This window comes from Macrobrachium rosenbergii, chromosome 58 (assembly GCF_040412425.1).
Source record: "Macrobrachium rosenbergii isolate ZJJX-2024 chromosome 58, ASM4041242v1, whole genome shotgun sequence".
NCBI classification, from domain to species: domain Eukaryota; kingdom Metazoa; phylum Arthropoda; class Malacostraca; order Decapoda; family Palaemonidae; genus Macrobrachium; species Macrobrachium rosenbergii.
The window spans coordinates 12,683,562-12,705,928 of record NC_089798.1 but is presented as its reverse complement, the minus strand read 5'-3'; the positions used below and the strand labels follow the sequence as shown (position 1 = coordinate 12,705,928).

The 22,367-nt window shown below is 46.2% G+C and overlaps 1 protein-coding gene and 2 non-coding genes across 7 annotated transcripts in view; all 3 read right to left on the bottom strand.

Annotated features, from left to right (window-relative positions):
- Nucleotides 1-22,367, bottom strand: part of l(1)G0020 (RNA cytidine acetyltransferase l(1)G0020) — an 803,858-nt gene that overhangs the window by 770,726 nt on the left and 10,765 nt on the right. The window lies entirely within an intron of this gene.
- LOC136837331 (5S ribosomal RNA) lies at nt 8,805-8,923 on the bottom strand. Its single transcript, XR_010852646.1, has one exon. It is a non-coding gene; the product is annotated as a 5S ribosomal RNA (ribosomal RNA).
- On the bottom strand, nt 10,428-10,536 carry LOC136837332 (U6 spliceosomal RNA). The gene has a single exon (XR_010852647.1). It is a non-coding gene; the product is annotated as a U6 spliceosomal RNA (small nuclear RNA).

The following is a 22,367-nucleotide window of genomic DNA, read 5'->3' as shown; positions in this document are numbered from 1 at the left end:
CCTCTGGAGGGAGAAACCGAGGAGAAGAAAAGCACTGAATACGGAATCTCCATAAGTCCTGAACAAGAGTAGAGCTGTCAACCTCCAACAGCCTTGTCTAAGCAAGACAACACGCTGCTGAGGTCCTCCATGCTGACCAAGTCCTCTTCAAGACTCAGAAGGAGGAGAGACCAGTCCATAAAGTTAAAAACTTCGAGAACACGGCAAAGGCCCTTGAAGAAATGATCCAACTCACATAATCCCCAAGAAGCCTTGGCCGAATTAAGGAGAGCCTTCTCACCCAATCTGAAGAGAACTGATGATCCAGCCGAGGAGGGCTAACCCCATCGCCTTTGTCTCGTGACATTCCCACTCTGCCTGAAAGCCTGGAGGGAGGCAAGGAGAAGACAGTCTTGCGGCATCCTTCTTCAAAGAGAGCCACTCTCCCAAGCCCTTGTGCCTTCTTCATCGAGATAGTCGGACCATCTTAACCAAGGAGGACGACTTAGGCCTGCATGGAGCCAGGAGAAGGAGGAGGCTGGCTTGAGGGATTCTCCATACTCCTGAACAAGCAAAGCTGTTAACCTCTTGTAATCGACATTGATATCCTGAGGAGAAAGTCCTCCATAACACTTCCAGGCCTGCAGGACCGAGGAGAACGTTTGGAAGCTGAAGGGCACTTGCCAGAAGAAGAGCACCTAGAAGGAGAGGAGCCTTTGTCCACTGAAGAGCGACGGTCCGAGGGAAGCGCCTGCTAGAAGACTGGCGCCTGACAGGAGAAGAGGCTCGAACTACCAGAGGAGCCCTTCTAGGAGCTTTGCCAGAAGGGAGGAGGCTGGGGAGGAGCAGGAGGCCTATCAGGAGAGAGAGCCTACCAGAAGAAGGGAGGCTTTCAAGGAGATCATTCACTGGAGACAGGAGAAGACCGACGACGGAGGGAGCGAGCGCCTGGGAGGAGAGGGGCTATCAGCCTGACCAGAGCGCCTAGGAGAGCCTGCAAGGAGAGGAGCGCCTGCTGCTGGAGGGGCGCTAACTGGAGAAGAGCTTCACAGAAGAAAACTTGCTGGGAGAAAGGTGTCTCTTGGAGGACTTGACAGGAAGAGAGGCATCCTTCCTACGAGAGGAGCTCTTTGTCAAAAGAGCTAGCAAGAGCAGCGAGCTGAGCCTGGAGGCCAACCAGGATCTGCTTGGTGGACTCCTGACCACCAGAAGAAGAGGAGGGAGATCTTCGAGTTCTCTTCTTCGCAAACGGGAGAACCTTCAGGAGAGCGTTCAGGGCTGGAATCCAATGCGCCTCCTCTAGGGCCTTCCAAGTCCTCTTCAAAGGACTCGACTCCTCAGCCGAACTCCAACCACGCTTAGGCGAAGAGGAAGCAGAAGACGAAAACACTTCTTCAAGATCCCTTTTCTACGGTGATCTAAGGCAGCCTGGGACGCGTCAACAGGCGCTGCCGAAGGGACGCCTGACCGTTGGGAATGCTCTTCATCCCCTTTGCGGCTGTCGACATTCCTCCTCCACTGGGTCTGGGAGTTTGGAAGAGGTCTAGGCCTAGGAGCGATGTGGAGCCGGTCAGACACCCTCCACTACACTGGGGACACTACACACATCACTATCACTTTTCCCTTTCTTCTCCTCCAAAGCACGCATCTGCAACTGCATCTTCATCGGATCGTCCCAGCTTTCATGGCAGCCATCTCCGACGACGAATCCACAGGTTCGACGAAGGGTGAAGGAGCTGAAACAACAGGAGTGACAGGCGAATCTGGAAGAGTGTTAGTTCTAAATCTACATCTTTAGAAAGAGACCTACTAAGAGCTCCTAGAAGAAGCCTTCCTAACTCTATCCTTCTCCAGCTTGCGCTACATAAGAGCTCAAAGCTTTCCATTCCAGATCAGTGAGATTCTCACATTCAACACAAGTGTTATCAATCGAGCAATCATTCTCCTACACCTCAACACACAGAATGAGGATCTACCAAGCTTTCGGAGTCTCACCTTACAATCAGACCTAACACACACACGAAACACTGGTGCAACACTCTGATCAGACATTCTTAAGAAAAATCCAAAGCCAAAATCAAAATCAAACCACAAAAGCGTATGCCAAGCCAAAGATCCAATACGTCACCAAAGGTCAGTCCAAAATAATCCTCAGCAAGCGAAAAATGAAAATCTAAGCAGGAGGAACCAACAACAGATGTTGCCGGAACCAGCGACAGAGAAAATCTGATTAGAAAACGGGAATGGTTCCTATTCCTTGGTAGATCACCTGACCTACCTGTCGCGTGTGGTAGAAACCTGAATTTCTGTCGGGAACGTCGGAGACTATAGCTAAGTATATATCTGACGGGTGTTGCATGTACAAAATCTGTATTTTATTAAACAAGCTAACCCGGATTCAGTCCCAAAGGTTCATGATATCCGAGCAGTAGCTACCTCCACTAATTATTTTTATAATATGGATTTTGCTGAACTTACCAAGTATACAGGATGGAAATCACTTGTTTAAACGCCACTATTTAAAATCACTCAAGCTCTGAAATTTTCTACAGTGGCTGTGAGGAGTGTCATCTCCCACCTTAATTATCCTCCCTATCCCTTCCTTTCCCCCGCCTGCCTGCCTCATTTATTTCACTGCCTGCCTTTCTGGATCAATCATGCCTCACTGCCTTGCTCCTCATAATCGATACTGGTATTACCTGGCTATTGTTTGTCTTGTGGATTAGATTTGATATGTTATGGGCCCACGCCCATCAAACATACACTAGTCTCTTAAAACACAAATGAAGTCACAAGAGACCAAGTCCACAATAGGTGGAATGGCCGCAACAGAGTGTACAGAGATGGAATCAAGGAGGATAAAGTAAAACCGGAAAATAAAACCTTAATATTTAATACAAACTTTTAGAAAGAAATGACCACTGAGCCTCTTACAAAATACATTAAATAAACACAAAAACAACCACACACTGAAAACATCGAATAAACACACTTACACCAAATTAAGACAGACTATGCAATTACACTTTAAAGAGAGGGCCCTGAAAGTAATAGAATGTCGAAAAGTCAGAATAACCTAACTTATTACATACTAAACAATTATCAAAAATAAACTGCTTCCCTAAGTGAGCTCAAAACAGTAGTAGAGGCAAACGCAGCCTTCAAATAACGGGTCGAGGGGAATAATATATATTCTTGAGACCTTACCAAAGCGTAAGAGAAAATCCTTGGCAAACGGAATGGTAATTGAGCCAAAGGCGCATACAGCAGAAATAATCACTTTTACGTCCGCAAGAATTTCGATCAACGGGACACAGCCGTCCGACAGGTAATCACACCTACCAGTTGGCAGAGAGGTCCCCTTGGCAGTATTACTGAACCAAGGGCGTGACAGAAGATAGAATCACTTTAACGTTTATAAAGACGATCAACGGACACGCCGTCCGAGGATGGCAATCACACCTTACCAGTTGGCAGATCAGGTCCCTTGGCAATGTTACTGGACCAAGGGCGTAGACTGAAGAATAAATCAATCTCCCAAAGCAGCAGCAACTGATGAAAGGCAGGTATCGTAATCCAGAGATAATTCAAAATCAATCAAGAATAAGGCAGGCCCACACAATGCTAAAGGTCCAGAAAACAACTCTCTCAGTCCAACTACTTCCCTTAAGATTAAGTTAGAGGTACTGAAGCAGTTTTTATTTTGCTTCATGTACCTCAATTCCTGTTTTTATATATATCTCATTGTTCTTAGATTTATGTTTATAATTACTGGTTATTCCATTGGGTTATAGGGGCCCTTTATTCTACCCCTAATTGTACTGTATTTTGGTCATGCTACTTTGTTCCTAGGTTAAGTTTACATTTTCATTGTATCTTTATGATGTTGGGTGTGTTATTCCACCAGTGTTTACCTATAGTTAAGTCCAATTTTCATTGTTGAGATATCTTAATTAAATCTATTTCTCCATAGCATGTGTTTCCTTCTGATCACCTTTTGTATTCTGTTGTAGCTTTGCAGTCTTGGCATGATTCTCTGACACTATTTCACCGGGTGACACGGGGCTGAACTCAGAAAAGGGATTTTGACAAAGGAAAATCTATTTCTGAGGGGAGGCCCCGTGTCACCTGGTGACCCTCCCTGAGTATTTTCAGGAGCAGGTTTGCCCCCTACTGGCTCATGCCAAGCCTGGGGTGGTGCTAGTCTGGAATGAGTTCAGATGGCGCTGGAGTCGCCAAGCGTGGCAGGCAGGTGAGCATGGGCGCTGGTACAGCCCCTCGCTCTTCCCGGGATCTTGACATGGGGATGTCTATCGAGTGTGGCTCTGTGGTTGTGATTCCTTCACTCACCCTTGGTTATACCGACGTCTTCATTGAAGATGCTCGATCTGGGGTAGTAACTCAGCATTCCTGAAAGCTTTTTCTCTGGTATATTTAGCAATATTTATACCTAGAAATTCACTAAGAATGGAATTTCACCGGTGACACGGGCCTCCCTCAGAAATAGATTTTTCCTTTGTCAAAATCCCATTTTCTTTCACAATAAAGCGTTCAAGATGCTTACATCCAAGACCGGTCTCCATTCTCCCAACTGTTTCGGGACTAAGAACAGTCTGTTGTAGAACCGGAGAATCCAGTTCCAGAACTTGTTCCACGGCTTTCTTCTGGGGCAATTGCTCCAGGAGGTCTAAAAGAATCTGTTGCTTCTCTCAATGGTAAGAAGGCGACAGATCCCAGGGCGACTGCACAGGGGTGGCAAAACGAGAAAGGGGATCTTGTATCCCTTCTCTAGAACTTCTAGGGACCAGGAGTCCGCCCAATTTTTTCTCCAGGCTCCCAGCAAAATAAAGAAGCCTGGCTCCTTACCGGTGTCTGGAGGCATATAGAGTCACTTTTTCCCCTAGGTTTCGAACTTGGGGCTGCTCCTCTGGAGAAACCTCTTCCTCAGTAGACGATCTAGAGGAAGAGTTCCTCCTCAAAAGGGCTTCTTCTTGGAGGACAAAACTGAAGCTGAAGTAGAAGGGGCTGACAGACGTCTCAAAGAATGGGCCAGAATATCTTCGTGGCCTTCTCCTTAAGACTAGCAGCGATGTCTTTAATTAAAGACTGGGGAAGAGATGGCTAGACAAAGGGGCATAAAACAATAACTCTGCCCACTCCAAAAACAAGGAGAAACTGACTTAGAGGTAAAATCACAATACAAGGCCCTCTTCTTTAAAAGGCCCTGTACTGCAGTGTGAAGCAACAGTTCCTCTGAGCCATCCCTGACAAATACAGACTTACATCTTGTCCATACAGTTAAGAACACTTGAGCTCCCCAGGGTGATCGAATCGGAGAAGTAGCTTGAGGTCTAAGGCTCCCAAGCACCAGTCCAAAAAATTAAACACTTCCAATATGCGGAAGAGTCCCTTGAGATGATGATCTGTCTCCGACAAAGTCCAGGAAACCTTAGCAGCAGACAGGTGGGACCTTCTGGGAGCGTCGACAAGGCTGGCGAAATCCCCCTGAGAAGAAGAAGGCACTCTAGAGCTGATATCCTCTCCTGTCTCATACCAAATACCAGCCTTGCCACAAAGCTTAGACGGAGGCAGGGCAAAAGAGGTCTTACCTTGGGCCTTCCGTTCCTCCATCCAGGCGTTAACTTTCTTAAAAAGCCCTTTTGTAGCCAAAGATGAAGTCATCTTCACAAACCCAGCTTGGCCTAAAAACAGCTTTGGAAAGAAGCTAACTGTGAAGGAGGAGAGAGAGGAGCCTTATTCAGGGTTTGATCTCACTATCCTCAAAATGATATTTTAATGATAAAATAAAGTTTGTTCATACTTACCTGGCAGATATATATAGCTGTATTCTCCGAAGGTCCGACAGAATTTCAAATTTCAGCGGCACACGCAGTGGCCGGTCAGGTGGTTAGTACCCATTCCCGCCGCTGGGAGGCGGGTATCAGGAACCATTCCCATTTTCTATTCAGATTTTCTAACGCCACTGTCTCCTGAGGGGAGGAGGGAGGGCAATATGAATATATATATCTGCCAGGTAAGTATGAACAAACTTTATTTTATCATTAAAATATCATTTTGTTCATGAGACTTACCTGCCAGATATATATATAGCTGAATACCACCTTTGGAGGGGGTAGAGACAGCCAAGAATTAGGAAAAAACCAATTATTGGTAAAATTATTTTGGTTCCTTATCTGATAGCGTAGCTGACTGAGTGGTTACTGTCACTCTAGTCTGCTTCTGCTTTACTAGAGACCCCAGCGAGGTAGTGACCTATATAGCTGGCGACTTCTAGATGATCTGTCAACGAGGCGTGACCACAATGTGACTAGATCATAGACCATACAAAGAGGACAAAAGAGCATTACTAACCACCTAACCAACACCTAAAGCGTTAGTTTGCAAAGGATTGGGAAGACTGCCTCCAGTAGTCGACCCAACAACCACAAAAACACAATTAAAAAACAGGATAGGATCAGAGTTACCCCTGTCCCCAAGGTTGCTGAAGCAGCAATGTATGGTCCCAGCGAAAAGCAATTTTCGTATGCTACCTAAACATCTTGCCAAGAGTGTGAGGCAAACACCGAATTGACTTCTCAAAAATGTGGCACTAAAAATGTCACTGAGTACCATATTTTTCTTGGGGAACGCCATGGAGGTAGCAACTGCCCTCACCTCGTGAGCGTTAACTCTCAACAACTTGAAGTTGGAGTCGTCACAACTAGAGTGTGCGCCCTTAATGACGTCCCTAATGAAGAATGCCAGTGCATTCTTTTTACATAGGTTTAACTGGTTGCCTCACAGAACACCATAAAACATCCAAGGGACCACGAGTGTCCTGTGTTCTTTTAAGGTAGTACTTGAGAGCTCTAACTGGACATAGAACTCCCTCAGGTTCCTGTCCAATAAGGTCTGCTAAACCTTTAATTTCAAAGTGTCTAGGCCAAGGGTTAGAAGACCTATCATTCTTAGCCAAGAACTTAGGGCTTAAAGAATAGACAGCATTGTGTTCCTTGAAGCCCACATGACGGCCTCGAACTTCTCTCACTCTCTTCGCCAGAGCCGCGAGGAATGCCGTTTTCGAGTAACATCCTTAAGAGATGCAGAGTGGAGAGGCTCAAAAGGACTAAACATCAAAAAAACTTGAGCATTACGTCCAAAGTTCCAAGCAGGGGAAATAGCTGAGGAACCTTGGACGTCTTGAAAGAGCTCATAAGATCGTGGAGGTCCTTATTGTCAGACAAAGATAATCCTCTGTGTCTGAATACAATCAAAGCATGCTCCGATAACACTTGATAGTCGGAACTGCTATATCGAGTTTTTCTCTTAAGTAAAGGAGAAAATCAAAAACCTGGCTCACAGTGATAGAGGAAGAGGAAAAGCCCTTCTTTCTACACCAACCTTTGAAGGTTGCTCACTTAGCTAGAAATATCCTTTAGATGAAGAACTTCTGGCTCTAGCGATGGCCCGTGCCACCTGGCCAGAAAAACCCCTTCGCTCTGACCAAGTTTCGATAGTCTGAAAGCAGTCAGGTTCAGAGCGGGAGATTCAAAGATATCTCGTGAAGTGGGTTTGTATGAGCAGGTCTGCTCTCATAGGAAGGGTCCTCGAACGTCTACCAACCAGAAGAAAACTCCGAGAACCAGTGGTTCAAGGCCAAAACGTGGGGATGAGAGTCATCCTCGTCCCTTGTGAGGCCGCGAACTTGCGTATGACTTCTCCCAGAATTTAGAACGGAAAAGGCGTAAACATCTATTCCCGTCCAATCCCAGGGAAGAGCAACTATCGCAACTGCCCCAGGGTCGAGTACAGATGAGCTTTATAGAGGGAGCCTCGCTGTTCTTGAGGTCGTGAAAATATCCACAAGATGGCGACCCCAAAATTTCAAAAATCTTGGCAAACCTCCTGATGAAGGGTCCATTCCTTCGGCAGGAGTTGATGGCGCCAACAGAGCAGGTCTGCTCGAACATTTTCTTGCACCCCTGCAACAAAACTTGTGAGAATCGAAATGTTGCGAGCATAGGCTCAAAGAATAATCTCTCTTGCAAGGCTGAACAGGAACAAGCAGTATTGTCCGAGTGTTTGCTAGAACTACACGATTGCAAACTTGGACCTCGAAGAATTGGCGAGCTAAAAGATAGCCGCCAAATCTTTGAAGTCGATGTGCCAGGACACCTGTTCCTCTCTCCGGGTTCCTAACACTTCCTCTCCCTCTAGTGTTGCCCCCCAACCTGTTGACGACCCGTCGGAAAAACAACACTAGGTTGGGGTTCAGAAGCTTGAGGGAGATCCCTTTCTGCAATTTCGTTGGATCGAGCCACCACCCCAGATCCTCTTTATATAAGGAAGAATTCTCAATTCCTCTTTCAAGTCTTCCTTGCTTTGCCAGTTCTCCAACAAAAAGAACTGAAGAGGCCTGAGATGCAGACTCCCCAGAAAACAAACTTCTCCAGCGAGGAAATGGTCCCCAGCAGACTCATTCCTTCCTTCACCTAGCATGTTTCCTTTTCCAAGAAGGCCGAGACTTTTCCAAAACATAGAAGTTGCCGTTCTTGCGACGGAGATGCTATAAAAAGCCGCTGAATAGATCTGAATTCCCAGACACAATGGACAGTGAGGGGATCAGCTGCGACTTCTCCACAGACCAGAAGTCCCAGGGACTTCACGAGTTGCAGAGTCAACTGAAGGTCCTCCAGATACCTTAAACCGGCGACGCTCGAATCAACCAGTCGTCCAAGTAGAGTGAGATCCTGACGTGCGACAGATGCAACTGCATCGCAACGTTTTTTCATGAGACGTGTAAACACCCTCGGAGCAAAATGTGACGCCAACAGCATCTGGTGTTCCCAGGCGGTCAACCATCCAAGTACTGACCAGACCCAACGTTGCTTAACTTCGCTGATCGGACGAGAAGCGGTGTTTTCAACGTGGTATGGCCGTTGTGCAGAGTCCAAAGCAGAGAGCCCTGAACTGGTACGTCTAGTCCCCAAGACAACCTGAGATACTTCACAGAACGTGGATGAATTGGGGCGTGAAGATAAGTATCTTGGAGATCCAAAGATACCATCCAATCCCCGGGATGAAGGGCTCCTAGTATTGACTGCTGAGGTCTCCATCTTGAACTTTTCCTTCGGACCAAGTTATTCGACCTGTTGACGTCCAAGACGGGTCTCCAGCCTACTGAAAGTTTTGGGACTAGAAACAATCTGTAGTAAAATCCCGGGAACACCGAGTCAAGATCTGTTCCACTGCTCTCCGCTCGAACATCTGTTCGAGCAGGTCAAACAATTTTCTGTTTGACAGGAAGGCAGTTGGGAAACAAAAAACAAAAGGAGGAGACAGGAAGGGAATCAAATAACCTCTCTCTAACAGTAGGAGGGACCAAACGTCTGCCCCTCACTCTTTCCAGGCTTGTGCAAAATGAAGCCTGGTTGCAAAGGGAGTCTGGAGATGAAAGGAGTCACTTGCTACCTCTCTTGAAGTGACATTCCTTCCGGGAAAAAAACTCTCTCTCGTGGTGCAGGTCTCTTGTTGCTTCCCATGGAAGCCCCTTTGTTATGCAAACATTTAGCTTTCGTTTACTTTTTGTATCATTGAGATCGGTGCAAGCGTTATGAAGGAGATGCAGTTTGAATGTCAATAACTTTAGTTTTGAGAAAAACGATATTTTTGCTTCTCTGTGTATTTATTTGCTTGCCGTTACACAGTTTGATGTTTTTATGACATAATGAAAAGCCAAAAAATAGACCTGCAAAGTAATATAACTTTTTTAAATGAAGCTAAATGAAGCGAGTGTCAAAACACGGCTGAGGTTGGCCAGTCTGACGTTTTACTTAGTCAAGCTCTGAGCTGCTACTGACTGACTGCCACTGACTGCCCTGCGGCATTCCTGTCTTTAAGCTGATGCGTACTATGTCCACAGGGTTGCCATAGATCGCATTAGATATTATTTCATAGCTAAAAGGAAATTACCACCGATATACTGACAATATCATTACAAATATGAAAAATGTAATTTGACTATGATAGGTTACTGTTTTGTTTATAACTCCTAACTGTGGCGAACTTTTAAATAAAACTTTCTGAGAAGATAGTCAGGATATGTATGATGCCATAAATAAAATATCCCAGAAAATTTTTGCCAAGATTTCCGATTTTTTCACAAACGCCCCCTTAAGACAAAGACAACTGCGAAGGTGGAGAGAGGGAGCCGAAGGTTGAAAAGTCTCAGGAAACAGATCCTTAAGAAAAAGCCAGAGTCTGATAATCAGAGGAAGAAGAAGACGAAAGAAGTTTCTCTTCATACAAAGGCTGTGACGAAAGAGGATGTTCTTCCGCAGCTGGCGGGGTCTTGAGTGAGTGGTGAAAGTAGTTCCGATTCGCCGATATCGTAAGGGAACTCCATGCGAACGAAGAAGTCGTCAACTAGAGTACGTATAGTAAACATAAAAAATGTGGAACGCTTCACGATTAGCGTGTCATCCTTGCTAAGAAGAGCCATGCTAATCTTCTCTGTATCGTTCCAATTTAGTATGTGTGTACTGCCAAAGCAAGTACTGGCTAAATTAAGAAGGACATCAGATGTTGAACGGGTAGTTGTGCGACATGATAAACAACTGGAGCGGTGTCAACACAAGACTTGAAGCTATACTGGCGATTCGAAAGCGGAGCGTCATAGCGTCGTGGCGCGACGAGGCTCCGTGGCAAGTACTAGAAGAGTGTCACAGCGTGGCGCGAAAAATCATGGCTAATTTAGTTTCCGAAAGCGTCAAGGTGAGGCCACGCGTGAAGCGTGAGAAGCGCACGAAGAGCAAGACGCGCTCCTGGCGCGAGACAAGAGAAAAGGCCAACACCTCAACTCGGGAAGACGAATAGGAAGCCACTAAACACTCTCTCTAGACGACAGACGCTCTGTATCGTTCCCGGCGGGAGACGAAGGTGAAAGTCTGTACCTCTTAACAGGCAGATTCGAATCTTGAAAGGTTCATGAGAGCATCCAGCTGTTGTTGCAAACCCAACAAAATCTTACGCGTTGGAGAAGCCACTCTCTCAGGAGAAGGGCTGAACCTGAGAGAAGGAAAAGGGCGAGAGACGTATACTTCCTTCCACAGGGGAAGAAGCTCTAGCCCTTGCCTTAGCGCGACAGGGGTCGGTAGAGTGATCATTCGAAAAACACTTTATTCTCTTCTGCAGAGGAATATCCACGCAACTTTCGGGGAAGAGTACAAACGTCTAGAGGAAGAGGACGTGAAGCGTCCTCTCCTCTAAGCTTCTCTTAAGAGGGCGAGAGTCAACCGAGAGCTCCAACCCCAGGCGGGGAGGACGTGTCGGAGGACGAGAAGCAATCCTTCAGGATGCGTGCCTGAAACGATCCCTGGCAGCCTGGGTAGCGTCATCAGGACCTGCCGAAGGGACGCCAGATCGGTGGGAAGCCCCGTGAACCCTCATGCGGCTTTCACATGCCCCCTCCTGGTCCTGGGAGTTCGACAGAGGTCCAGGCCTAGAGGCATTATAGGGCCGATCTGACGCCCCTCCACAACACTAGGGGCACTAGCACTAACACTATGCGTTTGAATATTGCATTCACTTTAGTTTCAAGAGCACTGCATTGACTCCAACACGAGAGCCAGGGAATTACCTTCTGCAGCAACAAACTACAGGGTTAGTACTAAAATTTACTACAGGGTTACTAGTAGGAGAAAACCCTGACTGTCCAACTAAGGATGCACTCTAGGAGGAAGATTCCTCAGCCTATCACGCTCAATTTAAGCATATAGGCTTCATATTTCTTCCACTCACCCTCAGACAATCCCACACATTCATTACCGATTATCATAGAGCATTGAACACCCTTACATATCATACATAAAGAGTGAGGAACTATCAAAGTCTTGATAGCCTCACCTTACATTCACCCAAGCTACAGACTCGATAGCTAGAGGTAAGACATCTTAATTATAAGAAAAGTCAAAGCAAAATCAAAAAATCGGTCCACAAAGAGCGTATGCCAAGTCACAGATCCAGTCGAATACCAAAAACAACCAAAATACTTAAGTGACAACAAATTTCGAAATCCAAATGGCGGAGGAACTGACAACAGGTGTTGACAGTCCGGCGACAGAGAAAAAATCTGAATAGAAAATGGGAATGGTTCCTGATACCCGCCTCCCAGCGGCGGGAATGGGTACTAACCACCTGACCGGCCACTGCGTGTGCGCGAAATTTGAAATTCTGTCGGACCTTCGGAGAATACAGCTATATATATATCTGGCAGGTAAGTCTCATGAACAAACAAGTCTTTAATTTTAACACCTGATTTATTTAAGAGGAAGGGAAGCTCGACGTCAGCAGGCTTTTCATAACAGAAACTTAAAAAGTTACAAACCAAGAGTCACCCAAAACCTTAGGGAATTAAGGCCTGAAGAGGAGGGATCTTCTTTTCCCAGAAGAAAGTGAATGCTCGGAGCGTCTGAGAGCAGTCAATTTCTGAAGAGCGACCAGCGGCGTCCTGCACTGGAGAGAGGCTCTTGAAGAGCGTTCCTGGGAAGCAGCTCGCTGGCTGGTGTTCCATGGGTCAACTTGGGACCTTTTTCTAAGAGGGCGACAAATGGTGAATCTACGAAGAAAAAGGAGCAGGAGAGGGAGACTTCTGGACTTCTTGACGGGCAGGTTTAAGTCCTCTACATTTTTATGCATCCCTTCTGCAATAAGAGAGACAACTGACGTTGCATCTCCAGCAAAATCTTCTTGGACGGAGAGGAATCAAGCCTGGGGGGAGAGCTGATCCTATGGGAAGACGAGGGGCGAGAATGGCTTCTTCTTCCTCACAGGAGCTAAAAAGGTTCTCTCCTTAGAGGACAAAACTCTTCCTCATCTGGTTCTCTCCTCAGACCTGGGACGCTCTAATGATCATCAATTGGTCCTCTTCTGTTTAAAGCAAAAGTACCCAACAGAAATGAAGACCCATTCATTAATTGAAAAACCTCTTCAGAGGGAGTCCTTCAAGTTCCACCCTACAATATGGAGGGCGCCTCAGAACCAGTCCTGAGAATCTGCAAGCACAATCCTTGGCAGCCTGGGAATGCGACAACAGGACCTGCAATAGATCGGTGGGAAGGCCCGTAACCTTCTTGCAACTCCATGGGTCTTCTCCTGAGTCTTCTGACAGGGGTCCAGGCCTAGAAGCATTATGGGGCCGATCTGACGCCCCCTCCACAACACTAACACTGCACTTCACAACACTTTGGGCGATGTCACTTTTTTTGAGCGCACGGATGGTGTTCATGATCTCCGCCAGGGCCAAACCCTCCGCAGACACAACCTCAGGGCCCTAAAAAACTAATGGACAGGTGCAACATTATCTACTTTAGGGTTATCAGGAGAGGAAATAACCTGACTCATTCTGTGGAGGAGGACCTCCTGACCCTGTCACGCTCCAACTTATTTGCATAGTCATATGACTTCCAGCTCGCATCAGACAACGGCTCACACTCCTTGCAGCGATCATCTATCAAACAAATATGCCCCCTGGAATCACAAGCAAAAGGGTCTTATTTTCATAATCACCTTAAAACTCATGCAACATACACGAAAAACTGCAGAACTAGATCCAGACATATTAAAGAGCTGGTCAGAATAAAATCAAAAAACAGTCCAGAAAAAGCGTTTGCCAATCCACAATCCAAGTCCAAAAACCAAAAGTCAAGAGAATTACTTAAAACTTGGAAAACCAGCAATATAACGAAATCCAGAGACAGGGTACAACAGGTGTTGACAGTACCACAACAGAGAAAATCTGAATAGGTAACTGGAACCATTCCACCTATTCCTCAGATCTTCCATGCCACACTGCATGTCTCTAGAGGAAATTCTGGGGATTTAAATTAGCTATATATATATACCAGGTAAGTATGTTCAAAAAATTTATTTTATTATGAAAATAACATTTTCAAACATCTAACTGACCTGGTAGTTATATATATAGCTGATTGACACCTTTGGTGGAGGGTCAGAGACAGCTAACATCGTTGGAATTGAAATACTAAAAGTTTGCAAAACCAACTAAAGGTTCCTATCTGTTAAGGAAGCTGACTTCATTGTTTTCCTGCCTCATTATGTCTGCATTCCTTAAGAGATCCAGCGATCCACCCAGGGGGCTGAAAAAATCTCTAGGGGCTGTCAACCAGTGTATAACCTCTATGTGACTAGACCTCCTTTTAATACCCTTGTTCCGGGCGCTACCAAGGAACAAACGACCACCTGACTAAAAGAACTGAAGTAAATGATACTATTTAAAAAAAAAAACGTCTGCTAATGATTGCGGAAGGATGCGTCCAGACTTCGCAAACAACCAAAAACAACATCTTAGTTCCAAGGAAAAAAAAAGGGTATTGGGTTATGGGATTGTAGGGGTAGCCCTTTTTCCCACTACTGAATTTGCAGCTACAAACAGACCCAGCGTGTAGCAGTCTTCATAAACAGTCTGAACTTGTTTAAGGTAATGTGAGGCAAAAACAGACTTGTTCCTCCAGAAAGGTCGTATCCAAGATACTCTGGAGGGACCTATTTTGTTTAAAAGCTACAGAGGTTGCTACTGCTCTGACCTCGTGTGCTTTAACTTTTAGAATTTTGTGTTCTGATTCCCTACATTCCCAATGAGCTTCTTTTATTAATTGTCTGATAAAAAGGACAGAGCATTCTTAGACATTTGTAAAGAGGTTTTTGACAGAGCACCAAAGCCCTTCTGAATTCCCTCGTAAATCTTTTGTCCTTTCTAGATAATATTTTAGAGCTCTTACTGGACACAGAGTTCTTTCTATTTCTCACCCTGTGACATCCGTCAGGTTAGGAATCTCGAATGCTTTGGGCCAGGGTTGAGATGGACGTTCATTTTTGCCAGAAAATCTAGTCGAAGTGAGCAAATTGCTTTGCCTTGTCTAAAACCTATAGCTTTGTTAAAGGCATGAATCTCACTTACTCGTTTTGCAGTGGCTAAACTGACTAGAAAAGCGTTTTCATGGTGAGATCTTTTAAGGATGCCTTATGTAAAGGTTCGAATCTATCACTCATGAGGAACCTCAGGACCACATCTAGGTTCCAAGCCGGTGATTCTTGTACCCTCTCCTTAGATGTTTCGAAGGATCTGAGAAGGTCTTGGAGATCCTTATTGTTAGACAAGGTCTAAGTTTCTGTGTCTAAAGACCAATGCCAACATACTTCTATAACCTTTAATGGTTGAAGTTGAAAATTTAAGTTCTTCCTAAGATGAAGAAGGAAGTCTGCTATCTGAGTCACAGAGGTACTGGAAGAGGATACAGAGTTGTTCTTGCACCATCCTCTAAAAATTTCCCACTTGGATTGGTATACCTTAATGGTGGAAGACCTCCTTGCTCTTGCGATCGCTCTAGCTGCCTCCTTCCTTGAAAAGCCTCTAGCTCTTGCAAGTTTTTCGATAGTCTGAAGGCAGTCATGTGTAGCGCTTGGAGGTTTTGGTGATACCTTTCCAAGTGGGGTTGTTTGAGTAGATCTACTCTTAGCGGAAGTTTTCTTGGGGTGTCCACTATCCATTCCAGTACCTCTGTGAACCAATCTCTTGTCAGGCCAGTAAGGAGTCACTAGGTCATTCTGGTGCCCTCGTGGGACACACGAACTTCTGCAGTACCTTGTGGATTATTTTGAAAGGTGGGAATGCATAAACGTCCAAGTTGGACCAGTCCATGAGAAACGCGTCTATGTAAGCAGCCTCTGGATCCGGAACGGGAGAACAGTAAGTCTCTATCCTCTTCATCCATGCTGTGGCGAAAAGGTCTATGCACGGTCGCCCCAAATCAGCCACATGCTCTTGCAGACGTCCTGATGTAGCATCCATTCTGTGGACAGGACTTGATTCTTTCCTGCTCAGCATGTCTGCTCTTACATTTTTCTCCCCTTGAATAAAGCGGGTTAGTAGTTTCACATTCTTCTCCTTCGCCCAGAGAAGAAGCTTTCTTGCTGTCTCGTAAAGAGACTTGGAGTGAGTGCCCCTTGTTTGCTGATGTAGGCCAGCGCTGTTGTGTTGTCGGAGTTGACCTGCACCACTTTGTTTTTACTACATGTTCGTATTCTTTGAGAGCTAGAAGGATTGCTGTTAGTTCCTTCTGATTGATATGCCAAGACTTCTTGCTCTCTGGTCCAGGAGCCTGAAACTTCGTTGATTCCCAGAGTGTTGCTCCCCATCCTGAGTCCGATCGTGGAGAACAACAACACTAGGTCTGGGTTCCTCTGTTTTAGGAAAGGCCCTCTTGTAGCTTGATGGGGTCGTTCCACCATTTTAGATATTGTCCTCACAGGTTTCGAGATGGGGATGCACTTCTGCTCCAATTCTTTTCCTTGTCCCAGTTCCGATTGAGATGGAACTGCAACGGGCGAAGATTCAGTCTCCCCAAGGAGACAAACTGTTCTAGAGAGGAAAGGGTCCCCAGCAGACTCATCCATTCCCTCACCGAGCATGTCTTTTCCTAAGAAGCTCTGAATCTTTTCTAAGGCTTGTTCCATTCCTTGATAACGACGGAAAAGCCCGAAAAGTCTGACTCTGAATCCTCATCCCAAGGTATAGAATCTCTTGGGATGGAATCAGCTGTGATTTTTCTTTGTTTATTAGTAGGCCCAGTTCTTCTGATAACTGGACTGTCGTCTGAAGATCCTTCAGGCAGCGTGTGTGGGAAGGGGCTCTGAGAAGCCAGTCGTCTAGGCATAAGGAGATTCTGATGCCTCTCGTGCAACATTCCTGCTACATTGTTCATCAACCTCTGTGAAAAACCTGAGGAGCGGTGTTTAGGCCGAAACAAAGAGCTCAAAAACTGGAACACTTCTCCCTCGTGAAAGAATCTCAGATATTTCTTGGAGCCGGGTGGATAGGGATGTGGAAATAAGCATCCTGAAGATCCAATGATACCATCCAGTCGTGCTGTCTGACTGCTGCTAGGACAGATTTCGTTGTTTCCATTGTGAACTTTGTCTTTTGAATAAAAACGTTGAGAGCACTCACGTCCAGCACTGGTCTCCATCCCCCCGAGCTCTTGGGAACCAGGAATAAGCGATTGTAAAATCCTGGGGAATCCACATCTTGAACTCTTTCTATGGCCTTCTTTTGCAACAGAAGAGATATTTGTTGTTGCAGAGCCTCCGCCTTCGTTTTCTTCTTGTATTTGGCCGAAAGGTCTATCGGTCTTGATGCTAGAGGGGGCTTCCTGAGGAAAGGGATCTTGTACCCCTCCTTGATCAACTGGATGGACCATGGGTCCGATCCTCTCCTCTCCCACACTTGCCAGAAGTTGTTCAGTCTGGCTCCTACCGCTGTCTGAAGGAGACTCCCATCAGACTCTGTTTCTTCCTTGTCTGGAGCCTCTTTCGTTGATCTTCTCCCAGCAGATCTTGAGCTTCCTCTACTGAGGGCTCTGAAACGAAAGGGCTGAGACACAGGAGCTTCTCCTCTTTCTTTCGTGCGTCATGAAGCTCGTTGGCAGTACTTTTTAGCTGTTTTCGTAATCAAGTCCTGCGTGGCCTTTTGTGCTCAGGCCGATGTGACTTCTTTTACTAGTTCTTGAGGAAACAGGTGAGCAGAAAGAGGAGCATAAAGGAGTTCTGATTTTTGAATAGTGGTTACTCCATTGGAAAGAAAAGAGCAAAGATGTGCCCTTTTCTTTAAGATCCCTGCAGAGAAAAAGCTGCCAGCCAGTTCGTTGGCACCATCTCTGAGAGCCTTATCCATACAAGCCATTATATGTACAAGATCCTCTGTGTCTGCATTCTTGCTGGTGTCCATCTTCTTACCCAAGGCTCCCAGGGTCCAGTCAAGAAAATTAAAAACCTCAAAGGCCCTAAAGATTCCTTTGAGAAGATGGTCCATTTCAGATGGACCAAAACACCTTTGACTTCATCCCATAGCTGTGCGGCGGGAAGCGTCTACTAGACTCGAGAAATCCCCTGGGAAGAAGAGGGAACTCCCAGGCCAAGAGATTCTCCAGTTTCGTACCAAACGCTAGATCTAGAAGCTAGTCTGGCTGGGAAAAGGAGAACACCGTCCGGCCCAGATCTTTCTTGGTATTCATCCAAACTTCCATCAATTTTAAAGCTCGTTTGGATGAGCGAGACATAACCATTTTCATAAAGAAGTTCGTTGAAGACGTCTTTCTTAAAGTAAATTCCGATGGAGGAGAACGAGGAGAGCTGGAATGAAGTTATCTGGAAAAAGTTCCGTGAAAACTTTCATTAATCTCTTCAAGTCCGAAGAGGGATGTTGGTCTTTTCGCTTCCTCGTCCGATATGTCATCCACCGGATTGTCTGGTGAGTGAGGCAGATCGTCTTCCACATCATCCAACTGTTGTTCTGTTACCGGGTCGGGAACGTCCTCCTTTGTATAATGGAATTCAGTTTCATGACGCTATGGCCATCTTGACGTTTGGCGTCCTGGCGTCCTGTTAGAGTATATTGACGTCCAGTTTCTTGACGCCTGATGTCTTGTGAGTCTATCTTCAAAAGATTAACTTCCTGGCGTACAGCCTCATGACGCTTGACGTCCTGGCGTCCAAATTCTTGACGCCTGGCGTCCTGGGCCCAATCTCTTGACGCCTAGCGTCTTGGAGTCCATCTTCTAACATGACTAGCCTCTTGATATTCCAGTCTCATGACGTTTGGCGTCCTGGCGCCCAACCTCTTGATGCTTGACGTCCTGGAGACCAGTCTGCTTGACGCCTGGCGTGTTGGAGTCTCCTCTAAAAATCAACTTCTTGGCGTCCAGTTTCATGACGCTTGGCGTCCTGGCGCCAAAACTCCTGACGCCTGGTGTCCTGACGCCTGGCGTCCTGACTCTTCCCTGAAGATCAACGTCTTTGCGTCCAGCCAAATGACGCTTTGCGCCCTTGTTGTTCAACTTCTTGGGCATCCTGGCGTCCAGACTTCTGGCGTTCACTGTCCCGCCAAACCTTGAGGTCACTTGAGAACTGGCGCCTGTGCGACATCTGGTCAAAAGCTTCCTCAGGTTGATCGCGTACAGCGATCGGAACTTTTTGAGTAGGACAAATCTTCTTTCTGCGTTAAGCTGTCCTGCCGATCCTTTGGTCACTTGAGAACTGGCTGCCTGTGCGACATCTGTCCCAAGTTTCTTCCGGATGGCCAACAGCAATCGGAAGAACAGTATCTTTCTTTCCTGCAGGCTGCAAGACTTGAACTAGGGAAGAGAGTTTCTGTTGCATGTCTTTAATCAAACGTAATCTGGAGCTTCCTGCTGCTGGGGACAGACCGGGAAGACACAACTTTCATCCATCAACTTTTTCCTCAACGTCCCGTAAGGATTGTGGAGAGTGTTCTGGGGACGAATACCAATCCGAGGGAAGGGGAGGGCATGTACAGAGGGTAGTAATCGTCCACCTTTTTGCTGTCAGGCGTCCTGATCAGACCTGCCAGTTTACGTCTGCTTTTGGCAGGTGAGCTGCCCTCGGAGCTGGAAGGAAAACGCTCGGGCTGCTCCAGTGGCTACACCCTGGAGCCTGAATTGTCCCTTACGACATCCCTCAACATCAGGAAGTTTTCTCTTGAAAGGTCTTGATTCTGACTTAAGACGCCAGCCCCGTCTGGGGACTGCGTCGTCCAAGACGAAGAACACAACTTTACCTCGCCTTTTCTATGGCGAGGGTGAGCGTCCTGGGAAGCGTCAACAGGTACGCTCGAGGGGACGACGACCGCCGGGGACTAAAACCTCTCGCCTCCCTTCGTCTTTCGACATTCCTTCTCACGGGTTGGTGAGCTTGGAAGAGGTCCAGGACTAGGAGCGCGACAGGACCGAGCGGCCGCACCCTCCACTGCACTTGCACTAATCTTTTCACTGAACTTTTTCACTTTTTTAGATCTCTCAAATCCGACCATAATTTTTCCCTGTCTTCTGCAAGGGATTCTACCCGTTTCCCCAGGGTCTGAATGGCCGCCATCATATCCTTAAGAGTTGGTTCTTTATTACCTGTATCAGAAGGGGGTTAGAAATTACCACTACTGGGAAGGATCAATTGGATTGTTAGAATGAGGGCAAAGAAATATCTAACCCTTGGCTATCCCTTGAAGAGTGAGATATAGAACTCTTGGCTCTTCTGAGCTGGTCTCTTTCAAGTTTTCTCTCACATAGCTGTTGTAATCTAACCATTCTCTTTCAGATAGACCCAAACATTCGTCACATCTATCGTCCAATTCACAACTCTTACCTCTACATTTTACACATATTGAATGGGGATCCAAAGAGGCTTTAGCAAGTCTAGTCTTACATCCCCACACACATTCTTACACTCGATGAAGAGTCAGACATGTTGAAAAATCCAAAGAGAGATCCAAAAACAAGCTAAGGTTCAAACCAATCAGTATCTAAAAGGGCCAAGAATAATCCAAAAGCAAATCCAAAAGTGAGCTAAAGCCAAAGCCAAAGTGTACTTCACCAAAACAACTGAAAAACACAGGCTGCGAAAGAAATTCCAACGATGTCACCGTTATGGCGGCAGGGAAGATCTGAGGAATAAGTAGAATGGTTCCAGTTACCTGGGTAGAGGGCGCACAGGTGGATCACCTGACTACCCGATCGGCGATTGCGGCGAGTTTTGAAATTCTGCCGTGACGTCAGGGACTTAAGCTATATATATATAACTACCAGGTCAGTTAGATGTTTGAATTGTATTTTTCCTAACTATACAAACCTGAGGTCCTTTACATTTGGAATTACTTTTAGCGTAAAATTGGAAACAGCCGTTAAACTCTGAACACGGTGGTTAGGCAGTAACTACTGCCAGGTAAAATGCGGAATACCCATATGCCCGGATGTAAACATTCCAGGTTGCCTTTTAGATATTCCAGGTTCAGATTGAGAGGTGGCATGAGGTGGGCATAATATGTAAAGGACCTCAGGTTTGTATAGTTAGGAAAAATACAATTTACTTTAAAAAATTGTGATTTGTTCTGACACGATATGCAAACCCTCAGTCTTTTACATTAGGAAGACTCACTGGTTGGAGGGAGGAATCTGAGTGAGTCTCCTGAACTGACTGGAGTTCTGCACACCTGGGCTACTCCTCCTGGTCGAAAGAGCGAGGAGGAGTACCATGCCTCTGACATACTGATCGGAGTGTAGGAACTGCAAGATCAAATGTCAGATACTGGATCTTTTCGCATGAGTGAGGAAATGTGACTCATGCGAAATAGGCTGGAAGAATCTTAGAGTCAGAGGCAGTAAGGAAAAGCCGAGATAGGGTTTCCTTTATTGCCAGACTCTCCTTCCTCCCTTTGCTAGAGGAAGGAGCGGAATTGCTTCTATGATTCTAGGAGAAAATATAGAATAGTGCTTATGTGTAGTCTTAATACATCAACGCCAGGTACAGGACGTGTTGGTTCGAGTCTTATTCTCATCCTGAAGGAGGAGAAGTAGAAGGACGGGGAAGGAGGAGGAAGAGAGGCCAGTCACTCTCGGTATCCTTCTCACTTCCAGAACCAATCACCTTAGGCGAGATGCTACTCGTCCTCTTGAAGGAGCCGGGTAAGAAAACACAACTTGTTGAGCAACCACTATAGGGCCAAGGAAAAAAGGTTCCAAGGGCCTGTGGGCAAGACCATAGGAAGACAAGGTGTGGTCTATGAGACCACGTCTTGCTTCCAGCCTGACAGAAACTTCCGGAATGCGAAGGATGGACCAAGCCATCGGCTTCATGAGCTCTCGGGTGGAAGGTACTGGTATCATCGTCGTCAGCTGCCGAGTACCTCCTTCGATCGTTTCACCAAGTCAGGAGGAAGATGTGTCCTTAGACACTTCTTCCTTGGAAGAGAGAGTACTAGTGAAAATGTCAACGACATCCAGGTTAGGAGTGTCGAGCCTTTTTGGAAAGTACCACAGCTGCCAAAAGAACAAAGTAAAAAGTAAGTATACCTTAGTTTTACCAGACCACTGAGCTGATTAACAGCTCTCCTAGGGCTGGCCCGAAGGATTAGACTTATTATTACATGGCTAAGAACCAACTGGTTACTTAGCAACGGGACCTACAGCTTATTGTGGAATCCGAACCACATTATAGCGAGAAATGAATTTCTATCACCAGAAATAAATTCCTCTAACTCTTCATCAGCCGGCCGCGGGAATTGAACTCCGGCCCATCGAGTAACAGTCTGAAGCTCAACCGCCTTGGCCAACAAAGGGCTAAAAGAACAAAGTAACGAATGATCTGGATCATCGATACAAAGTCCAAGGAGGAGGGCAACAAGGACAACTTGAACCCGACAACAAATGCTAAAGGATTCAGAGTCCACCTATGGCATCCGAGGAGTCGAGGTATTGATCCCCTTCACCTATTCTTCCATCTTCTACGCCAAGGCTGGAGCAAGA